The 16,097-nt window shown below is 45.4% G+C and overlaps 3 protein-coding genes across 21 annotated transcripts in view; 1 reads left to right on the plus strand and 2 right to left on the minus strand.

Moving 5' to 3' along the window:
- The window catches only part of ITCH (itchy E3 ubiquitin protein ligase), a 136,904-nt gene extending 122,175 nt beyond the window's left edge, over window positions 1-14,729 (minus strand). For 4 of the 5 annotated variants that reach the window (XM_050807046.1, XM_050807045.1, XM_050807042.1 and 1 more), the window contains exons 1-2: window positions 14,615-14,697; window positions 7,523-7,599 (exon numbers count right to left, since the gene is read on the minus strand). The gene's annotated coding sequence lies outside the window, so the exon portion shown is untranslated. Of the gene's footprint in view, window positions 1-7,522; window positions 7,600-14,614 lie in introns of all 5 variants that reach the window. The other variant, XM_050807044.1, reaches the window with a different exon arrangement.
- EIF2S2 (eukaryotic translation initiation factor 2 subunit beta) overlaps window positions 1-16,097 on the plus strand; it is a 511,882-nt gene that overhangs the window by 189,746 nt on the left and 306,039 nt on the right. Inside the window, exon 1 of one of the 12 annotated variants that reach the window (XM_050807241.1) lies at window positions 8,352-8,362. The exons of the other annotated variants lie outside the window; for them this stretch is intronic. The gene's annotated coding sequence lies outside the window, so the exon portion shown is untranslated. Of the gene's footprint in view, window positions 1-8,351; window positions 8,363-16,097 lie in introns of those variants that run through there. 12 annotated transcript variants of the gene reach the window in all.
- The window catches only part of MAP1LC3A (microtubule associated protein 1 light chain 3 alpha), a 306,452-nt gene that overhangs the window by 175,424 nt on the left and 114,931 nt on the right, over window positions 1-16,097 (minus strand). The gene's annotated exons all lie outside the window — the stretch shown is intronic.

The raw sequence follows: 16,097 nt of genomic DNA on the forward strand, positions 1-16,097 counted from the left end.
CCATCAACAAGGAAACTGTTGGGACTGAGTAAGGGATAAAGCAAGATTCACAACATGAAAAGAGGAATATAGCCTGTACACAATATCTTCCCATATCCCAGTTTTTACAAAAGTCAATAGAGAAAAAGCTTTCAAAATTGGCCCTCTTTGATGCAATCTTTTGTCTCTTATACAAGCTTTTCTCCCTTTATTTTCATTCCTACTGACACCTCCATAGCCTAGTCTCCCTGCCTCCAACCATAGTAAATACGACAGACTTCAATTTTGCCAAATAAATCTTCACAAAATACCATTTAATCCTATCAGCCAATAGGTCTCAAGGTTATTCAAAATAAGAGGCTTGACTCTATTCAACTTTTCAAAACTTTTGCCTATTACCAGGCTCACACAAACACTCTAAAATTAAACTCCACCCCCTGAAGTCCATTCCTGCCTCTGTACCTTGGCATATTCTGAATAACTAAATAACTTCCCTCCTTCTATCTGCCTTAATAATTATTCTACGTACCTCTCATTCAGCACTAGACTGCTTTGAGGCATTGAACTGTTTTATTTATTTGTTTGTTTGTTTATTTATTTTTGAGACAGGGTCTCACTCTGTTGCCCAGACTAGAGTGTAGTGACATGATATCAGTGCAGCGACATGAGCTCACTGCAGCCTCAACCTCCAGGGCTTAAGCAACCCTCACACTTGAGCTGGGACAACAAGCGCACACCACCATCATGCCTGGCTAATTTTTGTGGGGCTTTTTTGTAGAGACAGGGTTTCGCCATGCTGCCCAGGCTGGTTAAATCTTTATGTGGGTAAGAACTTTCTTCTCAGACGGCAGAGACCATGGGTTATGCTGCAGAAAGTCAAGCCCCAGATCAGAGGTTGTAAAGCGGCAAGCCACAAGAAAAATTCTGCCCACAGTGGTAATTTGTTTGGCCCACAGCGTTTATACTATGAATTCATAAGTTGCCAACATTTAACAATAAAAATTTCTTACAAAATCTTGATTTCCAGCTTCTCTTTAGAAAAAAATCAAGATGTTCAGGCTGCACTTGGTCTGTACTCTCCCCGAGGTCAATAGTAAGCCAACACTGAATTGTACACTTTAAAACAGTGAATTTTGCCTCAATTTATTTTTTAACCTTCTGAAAACTTTCTTTTTAATTTTGAAAAATATAATGACGGGATCTCACTATGTTGTTCAAGCTGCTCTCAAACTCCAAGGCTCAAGCAATCCTATCACCTTGGCCTCCCAAAGTGCTGGGATTGTAGACGTGAGCCACAGCAACTGGTTTAAAAAAAAAAAAAAAAATTAACTACCAATACATTGTGAGTGTATTCCCAAGACCTTAAGTAGTATTTTTAAAATTATTTTTACTTGACAAAAAAGGTATATATTTATCATGTAAAACAGGTTTTATTTATTTATTGAAATAACATAAAGACGGGGTCTCACTATGTTATCCAGGTTGGTCTCAAACTCCTGGCCTCAAGAGATCCTCCTGCCTTAGCCTCTCAAAGTGCTGGGATTATAGGCATGAGCCACCATGCCCAGCCTATAACATGTTTTAAAATATGTACACATTGTGAAATGGCTAAATCGAGCTAAATAACATATACATAACCTCACATACTTACTTTTACCTCCATCAAAAGAAAAAAAAAAAAAGGCCAGGTGTGGTGGCTCACACCTGTAATCTCAGCATTTTGGGAGGCCGAGGCAGGTGGATCACCTGAGGTCGGGAGTTCGAGACCAGCCTGACCAACATGGAGAAACCCCGTCTCTGCTAAAAATATAAAATTAGCCAGGGTGGTGGCGCACACCTGCAATCTCAGCTACTCCGGAGGTTGAGGCAGGAGAACTGCTTGAACCCAGAAAGCAGAGGCTGTGGTGAGCCAAGATTGCACCACTGCACTCCAGCCTGGGCAACAAGAGCAAGGCTCCGACTCAAAAAAAAAAAAAAAAAAAAAAAAAAAAATCACACCAGGCGTGGTGGCTGACGCCTGTAATCCCAGCACTTTGGGAGGCCCAGGCAGGTGGATCACCTGAAGTCAGGAGTTCAACACCAGCCTGGCCAACATGATGAAACCCCATCTCTACTAAAAATACAAAAAATTAGCCAGGCGTGGTGGAGAGCGCCTGTAATTCCACCTACTCAGGAGGCTGAGGCAGGAGAATTGCTTGAACCCAGGAGGCGGAGGTTGAGGGTGCAGTGAGTCAAGATCATGCCACTGCACTCCAGCCTGGGCAACAAAAGTGAAACTCTGTCCCAAAAAAAAAAAAAAAATGTAAGCCAAAGCTGCTTTAACAGCTGCTCCCTTGGAGGGGCATGAATTCCCTAGTTCACTTAAAGTCCCAATCTGATATATCATTACTTACTAAATGTTCATCCAGCCCTTGCAGATACTTAAATTTACAATGCTCAGCCTAAATAGGTTTACTGAATGACTAATGAACTCAGATCATAACTTTAAGAAAGATAAGGTTGATAGTAATGATGATAATGAAAACAACAATAATAACTAACACTTCACACTGTGAGCCAAGTCTTGTTGAAGCAGAAACACATAATACCTATGTATATACGCTATTACCACTCCCAATTTACAGATGAGAAAACTAAGGCACAAAGAGGCTTGGCAAGTTGGCCAAAGATCATACTACCAATACACAGTAGAGTCAAAATTCAAAATCAACCTAACTCCAGTAAATACTGTTAACTCCTACAATATAATCCTTTAGACTAAAATCCTTTCCTTTGTGACCAACTGAATTTGATTCTTTGAAAAAATAATCAAGACAAAATTGTAGAACCTACTCTTTCTTTGTACGAATGAATGACTAACAAACCAAAGTTCACCTAAATGCAGATGGTTATTTCTGGAGCTTATCTTGTCTTAAAAAAATAAAAAGTCCATCCTGGCCAACATGATGAAACCTCCTCTCTACTAAAACACAAAAAATTAGCCAGGCGTGTTAGTGGGCACCTATAGTCCCAGCTACATGGGAGGCTGAGGCAGGATAATCGCTTTAACCTGGGAGGCGGAGATTGCACTCAGGCGAGATTGCGCCACTGCACTCCAGCCTGGCGACAAAGCAAGACTCTGTCTAAAAAAAAAAAAGTTATCTGGAAACTGACAAAGAAAAGGTTGTAGAATCCAGTAAAATAATGAACATTTTCTCAGAAAACAAGCAAGTTATTAGGTATTTCTGGAGTGAGTTAAGCTCAATATGTAGATGAATTATTAACCTATAAGTGACGACACAGTATTAAAATTCTTCTCTTTCCTGGGACAGAAGGATAGATCTATTAGGGTAAGCAATTTCCAGACATGGAAAAAAAAAAACGCGAGTTGTTGGAGGGCAGAGATTGCTTTTTCACCATGAGTCCCTGCGATGTATAGCATAGAGCAGCACTCAGAATACATTCAATTATGTTAGGCCAGGCACCTATAATCCCAGTACTTTGGGAGGCCAAGGCAGGCGGATCACCTGAGGTCAGGAGTTCCAGCCTGGCCAACACGGTGAAATCCCGTCTCTAATAAAAACATAAAAATTAGCTGGCCATGGTGGCAGGGACCTGTAATCCCAGCTACCCAGGAGGCTGAGGCAGGAGAATGGCTTGAACCCAGGAGGTTGCAGTGAGCCAAGATCACACCACTGCACTCCAGCCTAGGTGAGAACAAGACTCCGTCTCAAAAAAAAAAAAAAAATACATTTGGCCAGGCTCAGTGGCTTATGCCTATAATCCAGAACTTTGGGAGGCTGAGGCAGGTGGATTGTTTGAGGTCAGGAGTTCAAGACCAGCCTCACTAACATGGTAAAACCCTATCTCTAGTAAAAATACAAAATTATCTGGGTGCAGAGGCACATGCCTGTAATCCCAGCTACTTGGGAGGCTCAGGCAGGAGAATCGCTTGAACCCATGGGGTGGAGGTTGCAGTGAGCTGAGATCATACCATTGCACTCCAGCCTGGGCAACAAGAGCAAAACTCCGTCTCAAAAAAAAAAAAAAACCCACAAACAAAAAAAAGAATACATTCAATTATGTTAAAGGAACCAAAAAATCTGAACTTAATTTCTTAAATTGCAATGCAATGAAACTCTTATAACATTTATCAACTTCCTTTTTATAATAATCAATCACTGGCAAGGGAGTTTGTTTTCCAGACAAAATCCTTAAACCAGGAGTTTTATATTTGAGTACCCCTTGGAACCTAGCACAACAGCAGCTCAACAGCTCAACAGATCCTTGTCAAATATTACAAACTTAAACTTTCCTTACTTATGTTTCCTACAGGTCTCTCTTGGTGCCAGTGTTTAAAGTAGAACTTAAAACGCCGGGTGCGGTGGCTCACGCCTGTAATCCCAGCACTTTGGGAGGCCGAGGCGGGCAGATCACAACGTCAGGAGATCGAGACCATCCTGGCTAACACAGTGAAACCCCGTCTCTACTAAAAATACAAAAAATTAACCAGGCATGGTGGCGGATGCCAGTAATCCCAGCTACTCGGGAGGCTGAGGCAGGAGAATCACTTGAACCTGGGAGGCAGAGGTTGCAATGAGCCGAGATTGCGCCACTGCACTCCAGCCTGGGTGACAGAGTGAGGCTCCGTCTCAAAAAAAAAAACAGTAGAACTTAAAATAACATGATTTGTCATTTATAAAGCATCGGATATTATGAAGCCTTTTTTTCTCTTTTTTTTTTTTTTGAGACAGAGTATCACTCTGTCACCCAGGCTGGAGTGTAAGTGGCATGATCTCGGCTCACTGCAAGCTCCACCTCCTGGGTTCACGCCATTCTCCTGCCTCAGCCTCCCCAGTAGCTGGGACTATAGGCGTCTGCCACCATGCCCGGCTAATTTTTTGTATTTTTAGTAGAGACAGGGTTTCACTGTGTTAGCCAGGATGGTCTCGATCTCCTGACCTCGTGATCCACCTGCCTCGGCCTCCCAAAGTGCTGGGATTATAGGTGTGAGCCACCGCACCCAGCCGAAGCCTTATTATAAGGTATTTCTGGTATCAGTCATATATTGTGATGTCAACAAAGCTGTGAAAAATCAGTCAGTTAGCACATAAAGCACAGAATATAATAGAGTGAGCTGGAAAGAACCTGAGAAATCATATCCAAAATATTCAATAGGTAACTGAGGAAACCAGGCCCAGGGAGATTTAAGTGAGCTGCCCAAGATCACACAATTTAAGTGACCAGTAATACCAAGGCTAGAACCCAGGTTTCCTGAATGTTGGCTCAAATACCCTTCCACAAAGAACTGCTTTGTGAGCTTGAGATGAAATGGATATGCTGAGAAATATTTTAAAGGTATTTTAAATACTTTAATAATACTTTTAAATATTTTTTTTTTTTTTTTTTTTTTGAGACGGAGTCTCGCTGTGTCGCCCAGGCTGGAGTGCAGTGGCCAGATCTCAGCTCACTGCAAGCTCTGCCTCCCGGGTTTTTACGCCATTCTCCTGCCTCAGCCTCCCGAGTAGCCGGGACAACAGGCGCCCGCCACCTCGCCCGGCTAGTTTTTTGTATTTTTTAGTAGAGACGGGGTTTCACCGTGTTAGCCAGGATGGTCTCGAACTCCTGACCTCGTGATCCGCCCGTCTCGGCCTCCCAAAGTGCTGGGATTACAGGCTTGAGCCACCGCGCCCGGCCTTAAATATTTTTAAAATTGTTTTATAGTAGCTATAATCATCCCACCATCTCCTTCCTTTCTCTTAAATATAAAAAAGAACAGGACCGGGCTCAGTGGCTCATGCCTGCAATCCCAGCACTTTGGGAGGCAGAGGCAGGCAGATCACCTGAGGTCAGGAGTTCAAGAGCAGCCTGAACAATGTGGAAAAACCCCATCTCTACCAAAAATACAAAATCAGCCCAGTGTGGCAGGTGCACGCCTGGCCTCCCAAGTCCCAGCTACTCAGGAGGCTGAGACAGGAGAATCACCTGAACCCAAGAGGCAAGAAGCTGTAGTGAGCCAAGATCATGCCACTACACTCTAGCCTGGGCAAGACTCTGTCTCCAAAAAAAAAAAAGTGATTTTATTTTCTTTGGATATATACCCAAAAGTGGCAATGCTGGACCATATTTTAGTTCTATTTTATCACTATCTTCCTATTCAGCTTTCTTATCTAACAATTCACCTGCTCAACTTAACTCACTCCCTATTCTCTTACTGCTTAACTTTATGTTCTATTTTTTTTTTCTTATCCAGTAGTCTTCCTTCTCTCCTAACCTTTTAAAGTGATCTGTCTTGTCCTCATGTTTTCCTTCACAATATTATTGTCAACTTCTCTCACCTTGTGGATCTAGACAACATTTTTTTTTCTTTTCTTTGAGACAGACTCTCACTCCGTTGCCCAGGCTGGAGTGTAGTGGCACAATCTTGGCTCATTGCAGTGTCCATCTCCTGGGTTCAAATGATTCTCCTGCCTCAGTCACCCAAGTAACTGGGACTACAGGTGCACGACACCACACCCTGCAAATTTTTTTATTCTTAGTAGAGATGGAGTTTCACCATGTTGACCAGACTGGTCTCAAACTCCTGACCTCAAGTGATCTGCCCGCCTTGGCCTCCCAAAGTGCTGGGATTACAGGCATGAGCCACCGCGCCCGGCCAAGATAACATTTTAAGTCATGAATTCATGTCTTTTACTAAAGATTTAATAGGTATTATTTTATTTGATCCACACAACAATGACAGGGAGGGAGATAGGAATCAATACCTAACCTATTTTACAGATGTATAAACTGAGGTCTGGCAAGATGAAATAACTTGCTGAAAGTCACACAGCTTGTCAGTGGCAAAATCAAATCAAAACCCAGATCTTTTCTTTACAAGTCCTCTGTTCTTTCTCCACTGAACTATGTTGTCTTCTTTTTTTTTTTTCGAGACAGGGTTTCACTCTGTCGCCCAGGCTGGAGTGCAGTAGCACGATCATGGCTCACTGCAGCCTCAACCTCCTGGGCTCAAGTGATCCTCCGACGTCACCCTCCCAAGCAGCTAGGATTACAGGTACATGCCACCACACCAGCTAACTTTTTTTTTATTTTGTGTGGACTCAGGGTCTCACCATGTTGTCCAGGCTGGTCTCAAACTTTTGGGCTCAAGTGATCCTCCCACCTTGGCCCCACAAAGTGCTGGAATTACAGGCATGAGCCACTGCACCTGGCTATGTTGTCTTCTTTTTCATTCCCCACCTCTTAACCCTACACACGTACACGTCTAGATAGTATACAGAGGTAAATGTATATAAAACAACACAAATAGAAAAAGTATGCGTATGTGTAAGGGATCTACAAAAACAGAAAAGTCAGAAAATTCAAGTTAAGAGCACAATGTGGTTCACAGGTTAATCCCTGCAGAGGCAGCTTTGGGTTTCAGAATCAAGTGAAGCTGCCTATTTGTTCAACCAACTGATGCAGCTAGCATTAACACTGCTCTCTCCTCACAGCAGTTATATGACCAGAGCTTGGCCTCCGCATCACTCTTGCCCCCAAGTTCTCTCACAGGATGTCACCATACCTGAAGTTCTCACAGTTTGAGTCACTTCCTTGGGTTAAGGCGTTGTCTCCACAAGGCCACTGTGAAATGCATGGTACCTGAGAAAGGAAGGAGAGTCCATTAACACATTACTTCTATAGTTTTTTGTCTGTTTTTAAGACTGAGTCTTGGCCGGGCACGGTGGCTCACGCCTGTAATCCTAGCACTTTGGGAGGCCGAGGCGGGCGGATCACAAGGTCCGGAGATTGAGACCACGGTGAAACCCCGTCTCTACTAAAAATACAAAAAATTAGCTGGGCGCGGTAGTGGGCGCCTGTAGTCCCAGCTACTCAGGAGGCTGAGGCAGGAGAATGGCGTGAACCTGGGAGGTGAAGCTCGCAGTGAGCCGAGATCGCGCCACTGCACTCCAGCCTGGGGGACACAGCGAGACTCCGTCTCAAAAAAAAAAAAAAAGACTGAGTCTTGTTCTGTCCCCTAGGCTGGAGTGCAGTGGCACGATATTGGCTCACTCCAACCTCCGCCTCCTGGGTTCAAGCCATTCTCCTGCCTCAGCCTCCTGAGTAGCTGGGACTATAGGCGCACATCACTACACCTGGCTAACTTCTGTATTTTTAGTAGAGATGGGGGTTTCACCATATTGGTCAGGCTGGTCTTGAACTCCTGACCTCGTGATCTGCCCACCTCAGCCTCCCAAAGTGCTGGGATTACAGGCGTGAGCCACCGTGCCCAGCTGACTTCTATAGTTAAACACATCAGATCTGCAATGACCTTGGGACTCTACAAGCACAAAGTCCCTTTTAAAAATTTCATTGGATAGACAATTTTTAACGGAGCAGACAGGACAAAAGAAAGAATTGGGGGAAAATGATTCATACGTAGTATGGGAAGATACCAATCTGAGTATGATGGCTATCTGGCAAAATGAGGATGGCCATATAAATACACCAGTCTATAAGGGTCACCATAATGATAGTCCCTGCAAGTTGGAGACTCCTAGGGACAGGAAAAGAAAAAGCACACCAAGGATCTGGATATAGTCAGTTCTGAAAAGAAGCAAAAGAGCTGAGCTGGCAACAGTTTTTCAAGGACAGTACGCTGCTAGACTGGAGGAGGATAGAGGCAGGAACAGCTTCTGGTTAACTGCTTCTAGTTGTGAGGATAGTTTCCAACTTAACGTTTTTAGCTGAAAGCCAACCTCCCAACCAGAGAATGCTGCGATTCAATTCTGTGAACCCCCTAACTAACTTACATTGACTCAAAGCCAGTATCATTTACAGCCATAAAAGTCAACATGCCTTTACTGAATGCTTATTATGAGCCCAGAATTTGGCTAAGTACTATAAATACAGAAAAAAATAACCTTACATACTTTTGTCTTAATTCTTATAAAGGAAACCAATCCTCAAAACCCAAAACTGAGTTAGGCAACAAGAAAGAAAGTGGCAAAACAACAAAACAGGTGACTATTTCCTATCAGTACTAACACAAATTTCTTTTTTTTTTTTTTTTTTTTTTTTGAGGCAGAGTCTCATTCTTTTTGCCAGACTGGAGTGCAGTGGCACAATCTCGGCTCACTGCAACCTCTGCCTCCCGGGTTCAAGTGATTACCCTGCCTCAGCCTCCCAAGTAGCTGGGACTACAGGTGCGTGCCACCACACCCGGCTAATTTTTTGTATTTTAGTGAGATGGGGTTTCACCATGTTGGCCAGGATGGTCTCAAACTCCTGACCTCACGATCTGCCCGCTTCGGCCTCCCAAAGTGCCGGGATTACAGGCGTGAGCCACCACGCCCGACCCTAACACAAATTTCTTAAGACAGAATAAATACAACAAAACTCACTTCTAGGCCAAAATTCCTTGTTAAACTCTTGCCTAAACAGTCAAGAGGCACAAGCTAAAAATCTCCCTTTTCTTTTTCTAGTCTAATACCAGAAGCTCTTCGGTAGTGCACATTGATCTTGGTAAACCAGAGAATACCAGTCTCAGAGTTGCAAAACCTAGTGCTAGTTCTAGTTCTTACTCTTAACTAGTTTCAGGTAAATTATTTAACCTTTAAAACAAACAAACAAACAATAACAACAACACAGAAAATAAGAGATTGGAGTAATCTAAGAATAGCTTGTATCTGGCACATATCTACTACCTACTAGATAACTGTCTGTAGGAGATATCACTGATCAACCATAATACAATTCCTCAGAGCCCCTACAACCAGAATCCTTCCAAACACAGTGCTACTGGCAGCTTCCAATTAGAGCTGGCCGATAAACCAAAATATATTTGCCATTATGGACTAGATAATCTCTGTAATTTCTTCCAACTCTAAAACTCAATGAGCAAGTTTCTATAGGCTGAGAGAAAAACACTTCCAACAAGCCTTGACCAATAGTACTGAGAGACATAAATCTCAGTCCAAACTCCAAGTTCTAAATTAGCCAGGCTTGGTGGCATGCACCTGTAACTCCAGCTACTTGGGAGGCTGAGGCACACGAATCACTTGAACCCAGGAGGCGGAGGCTGCAATGAGCCAAGATCACGTCACTGCACTCCAGCCTGCATGGTAGAGCAAAACTCCATCTCAAAAATAATAACAAACTCCAAGTTCTCTTCCAAATTACACCTGACATAGTTCTTTCTAATTTCTCAAAGATGCTAAAGAACAATTCACTCTCATACTATATATAACATATATAACCTGGCAATATAATTTAGACTTGCTAATGGGTTCTTCTGACAGAAAAGGAGCCCTTTACCCAGACTAGCTCTAAAAAAAATCCTCATCTAAAAATATGGCAACAATACTGCACTAGTAAAAAGCTAAATCCAATCCTTTGATCACCCCCACAACCTCTCTCCAAGGTCAGGCTTTGTTACTTCTCAACTAGACTTCTGCAATAGCTACTCTTTCATCCTTTCGTTCATCACCAGAGCAATCTTTCTTTTTTTGTTTTTTGATGCCTATCTTTGTCCTGCAGTACACAGCAATCTTCCTAAAACACATATGTACTCACATCATTTCCCTGTCTAAAAATCTGTTTATCTATTTCTTTTTTTTTTCTTCCTTTTTGTAAAGACGGGATTTCACCATGTTGACCAGGCTGGTCTCGAACTCCTGAGCTCAAGCAATTCACCCGCTTCAGCCTCCCAAACTGCTGGGATTACAGGCGTGAGGCACTGAGCCCAGCCCTGTATCTATTTCTACCAAAATAAAATTCCAAATTTTTAGCATTATACTTAAAATTTTTAGACAAAGCACAGTAGCTTACACCTGTAATCTCAACACTTTAGGAGGTCAAGGTGGGAGGACCACTTGAACACAGGAGTTCAAGACCAGCCTGGGCAACGTAAAGAGAACCTGTCTCTATAAAAAAAAATCTTTAATTAGCCAGGTGTGCTGATGCATGCCTGTTGTCCCGGCTACTCAGGGAGGCTGGGGTGGGAAGATCACTTGAGCTCTGGAGGTACTGCCACTGTACTCCATCCTGGGTGACTGGGTGAGACCCAGTCTCAACAACAACAAAAAATAACTTTTCATATACTTGCTTCCTTTAACCTTTCTGACCTTGTGTTTCAAAATGCTGTCCTTCCCCATTCCACTCCCTACTCCCTGAATCATTTTTGTTCCACAATCCTCTTAATTTACACACAGCATTAAGGCCTTCACTCAGCCTACCCTGTCCTTCTCTCTTCCCTCCGCCCCCACCGCCCCCACACCCCCACCGCCCCCCACTGCTTTTCACATTCCTACTCTTCATCTAAGACCCAATGAGGGTTCAGGGGCAAATCCTGCCTCTTCTAACCAATCCTCCACCCAGCCACACACACAGAATTGGCCACTTCCTCTTCCGTCTCAAAGTTTTTTGACCTTTCCTTGGTAAGTCTAGAGTACCATCTGCCCTCAGTGGTTCCCAAGACCATCAGAATTACCTAAGGCATGTGTTAAAAATAAATTGGTTGGAGCCAACCCAGACCTACTAAATCCATCTCAGAAGGTGAGACCGTGGAATTTCTAAGCTCTTCTAATTATTCTAATGGTCAAATTTGGGGACTACTGGTTTGTCTGTCTCTCCCAATAGGTGAAAAGATGTATTTTTTAGGGCCAGGCAAGGCGGCTCATGCCTGTAATCCCAGCACTTTGGGAGGCCGAGGCAGGTAGATCACGAGGTCAGGAGTTAGAAACCAGCCTAGCCAATATGGTGAAAGTCCATCTCTACTAAAAAACAAAAAAAAAATTAGCCGGGGGTGGTAGCACGTGCCTGCAGTCCCAGCTACTAGGGAGGCTGAGGCAAAAGAATTGCTGGAACCCAGGAGGCGGAGGTTGCAGTGAACCGAGATCACACCACTGTACTCCAGCCTGGGTGACAAAGCGAGACTCCATCTCAAATTAAAAAAAAAAAAAAAAAAGGCCAGGCGCGGTGGCTCAAGCCTGTAATCCCAGCACTTTGGGAGGCCGAGGCGGGTGGATCACGAGGTCAGGAGATCGAGACTATCCTGGCTAACATGGTGAAACCCCGTCTCTACTAAAAATACAAAAAACTAGCCGGGCGTGGTGGCAGGTGCCTGTAGTCTCAGCTACTTGGGAGGCTGAGGCGGGAGAATGGCGTGAACCCGGGAGGCGGAGCTTGCAGTGAGCCAAGATCACGCCACTGCACTCCAGCCTGGGAGACACAGCGAGACTCCGTCTCAAAAAAAAAAAAAAAAAAAAAAAAAAAAGATGTATTTTTTAAAAAAGAATGTAGAAATGTTTGATTCTAGAATACACTGAAGTAGTCTGTACTCATTTTTGTAATTTCATATCATATCCTTGGTGACTTGACTTGTATGCTGAATATAAGGGAATTCCTTTTGGACTCACAAAACTTAAACACATTCACGGTTCAAAGAAGCAGTAGAATTTCCACCTTCATTTCCATTTTTTTTTTTCTTTCTTGAGACAGGATCTCAATCTGTCACCCAAGGCTGGAGTGCAGTGGCACAGTAACAGCTCACCATTGCCTCCACCCCCAGGACTCAGGTGATTCCCCCACCTCAGCCTCCTGAGTATCTGGGACCACAGGCACCCACCACCACACCCAGCTAATCTTTGTATTTTTTGTAGAGACGGGGTTTCACTATGTTGCCCAGGCTGATCTCCAATTCCTGGGCTCAAGAGATCTGCCCGCCTGGGCCTCCCAAAAGTGCTGGGATTACAGGCGTGAGCCACCACGCCCATCCCATTTTTTTTTTTTTTTTTTTTTTTTTTTTTTCGGAGTCTCACTCCGACACCGCTGACACCCAGGCTGGAGCAGCGCAGCAACCAGATTTGGGCTCACTGCAGCCTCCACCTCCTGGGCTGAAGCCATTCTCTTGCCTCAGCCTCCCTAGTAGCTAGGACTACAGGTACCTGCCACCACGCCCAGCTAATTTGTGTGTGTGTGTTTTTAGTAGAGACAGGGTTTCACCATGTTGACCAGGATGGTCTCGAACTTCTGACCTCGTGATCTGCCCGCCTCGGCCTCCCAAAGTGCTGGGATTACAGGCGTCAGCCACAGCACCCGGCCCATTTCTTAATTTTAAAAATAAATTATAGCTTAAATAAACCTGTAAAGGCCGGGCGCGGTGGCTCAAGCCTGTAATCCCAGCACTTTGGGAGGCCGAGACGGGTGGATCACAAGGTCAGGAGATCGAGACCATCCTGGCTAACACGGTGAAACCCCGTCTCTACTAAAATACAAAAAAAAAAAAATTAGCCGGGCGAGGTGGCGGGCGCCTGTACTCCCAGCTACTTGGGAGGCTGAGGCAGGAGAATGGCGTGAACCCGGGAGGCGGGGCTTCCAGTGAGCTGAGATCCGGCCACTGCACTCCAGCCTGGGCGACAGAGCGAGACTCCGTCTCAAAAAAAAAAAAAAAAAAAAAAAAAAACCTGTAAAATACACACAGCCATATCTGCTCTCACCATATCTGCCATGAGAACTTCACCTGAACTGATAAATAACTCCTTAGCCGATTTTGAGAATGGAAATACACTGCCTTTACATACTTCCTGATGATCGAATTATATTAGGAAAAGATGCAGGAGAACCCAACTAAGTGCAATGATAGGTGGCTGGCTCCAGGGTCTTACTAATTTTCAAAGCAAAAATCTCACACTTCCCCATCCCCCACTCCAAACCAAGTATATCGCAGATGTGGAAGAACGGCAGAAAATGTAGTAAGATTAGGATACGAATACAACCAAGAAAACAAGGTTGCGTTGTTATTGGGGATAATGAATTCCTGGCCCTTTACAAGTTCACCTGGTTACATGTCCAACTAACTTTAGGCCCAGCGTCTACTTGGGCGCACAAATCCTGCGATTCTCTAAGTCGCGGCCCGGAACTGTCTTGGAAAACTTGAGTTCTCCACTTAAAAGTCATGTCATCACGTTTCGACCCTTAGAATACGTTCAACGGCTCTTTTTACTTTTCTCTGCTAAGGAAAAGGGCACTCTCCGGAGGAAGGGCAGTGACAGCTCCACGTCTGCAAAAGTCGGCGCCGCCACGACGGTGGCGGGCGTCGGGGAGGGCGCCGGGGCCGGGACCACCATGCCGGGGGACAATGGAAGGAGGAGGGGAGTGGGAGAGAGAAGTGGAGGTAGCCGCTGGGCTGGGCCCTTCTAGCGACTGGGGGCTCGGAAGTCTCGGGAAGGACAGCTGGGTAACGGGGGACCCGGCCGACGCCCCTCACAGGGCCACGTAGCCCGCGCCGGCCCGGGCCGCCGGGCCCCGCGCGTAGGCCGAACCGCTGGAGAGTGGCCCCAGGCGGGGATGAGGGGCGAGGGGCCGGACCGTACCCACGCCCGTCGTGGCCCAGCCCTTTCACAACTTGGAGCCCGCGAGGCGAAGGCCTCGGGAGCCTGGGCCAGGCATTGATCCCTCCGAACGTCCAGATAACCCACCCCCACCGCCCGGCCCGGGCCAGTAGCCCGAGCTCCCCGCGCCCCCCACAGACACCGGCTCTGGGAGACAGAGCAGCCGCGGCTCTGGGGTCCCGACCCGCGCGTCCCACTCCTCTACCCTAGTTCTCCCCCAACATTCTCATCCGGACTCCCTCCCTCTCCCGAGAACTGCCCCGAGCTCGCCCACGGGTGTTTACCGGGACTCCGGGCGGCGGCGACTCCTCAGTCCCTAGACTAAGATGGCAGCCGGTCCCGAGCCCCGACCACAGCTACCAGAGCGAGTTAGCAGCCAAAGCGCAGGCGCCTGAGCGCAGGAGTGGTCTGGACTACAAGCCCCAGCAGGCCTTGCCCGCCAGCCGTTCGGCCCGCCCCTGGCTTGAAGAGCCGGCTGCGGTGGTAAATCCAGTTAAATCCCAGTTTTCCTCACCTCCGGGTGAGACGGGAGCGAGCGGCTCATTCTTTTTTCTTTTTTTTTTTTTTTTTAACACCCCGCCCACCGGAGCCTATAAGGACTGTGATTCTCAAACTATGGTGTGCATCAGAATCACCTAGAGAGCTTATTAAAACTTACAGTGCTGACCCCCACCCCCAGAGTTTCTGATCAGAAGATCTGGCATAGGAGGATAGGGTCTGATAATCTGCATGTCTAACAAGCTCTCTAGTGATACTACTAGTGAGTGAAATAATAATTTGAGAACCACTGTGCTACACAGCTTAGTTTATAACTTAGTTGTTCTTTTTTCTTTTTCTTTTCCTTTTCTTTTTTTTTTTTCTTCTTTTTGAGATAAGGTCTCACTCTGTCAACCACGCTGGAGTGCAGTGGTGCAGTCATAGCTCACTAGAGCCTCACACTCCTGGGCTCAAGCAAGTCTCCTACCTCAGCCTCCTGAGTAGCTAGGACAACAGGTGAGCACCACCACACCAGAGTAATTTTTGTCTATTCTTTGTAGAGATGGGGATGGGGTGGGGTCCGGATGGGATGGGGCAGGGACAGGGCCACAGTCTCGCCATGTTGCCCAGGCTGGTCTCAAACTCCTGGGCTCAAGAGATACTGCCTCCTCAGGCCCCCTAATCGCTGAGATTATAGATGTGAGCCACTGCACCTGGCCTGGTTTAGCCTTTAACAATGTACATTAAAGGCTGTGGTTAAAAAGAAAATAAAAGAAAAAAATGTACACTTGAGAGTTACACTGACTGGGTTCAAATTCTCCCTTTTCTACCTTTTAACTGGGTGTGCTTAGGAATGGTGATAACAGCTTAGTGGAGCCAACATGGCCGGTATTCTAAGAGCTGAGATACCAAGCTCCCTTTATTCTCACGAGAAACCTATTCCAGAAATACCGTTATTATCCCCATTTTACAAATGTACAAACTAAGTCACATGCTTGATAAGAACCCAGGCAGTCTGGTGTGAAAGTCCATTCTCTTAACCTTCTTCATGGATTGCTTGAGAAATAATAGGCTATGCAAGCAGAGACTCAGAGGTATGACTAAGTACTCATTTCTTAGTGACCTTTGCTATTACTGTTTCCGCCTAATGAAAATAGTATTTTGCCATCTGGAAAGTCACTTACATTTTTCAAAGTATCTTTTTTTTTTTTTTTTTTTTTTTTTTTGAGACAGCGTCCTGCTCTGTCACCCAACCTGGAGTGCAGTGGTGCAATCATAGCTCACTGCAGC

Source organism: Macaca thibetana, chromosome 10 (genome assembly GCF_024542745.1).
Source record: "Macaca thibetana thibetana isolate TM-01 chromosome 10, ASM2454274v1, whole genome shotgun sequence".
NCBI classification, from domain to species: domain Eukaryota; kingdom Metazoa; phylum Chordata; class Mammalia; order Primates; family Cercopithecidae; genus Macaca; species Macaca thibetana.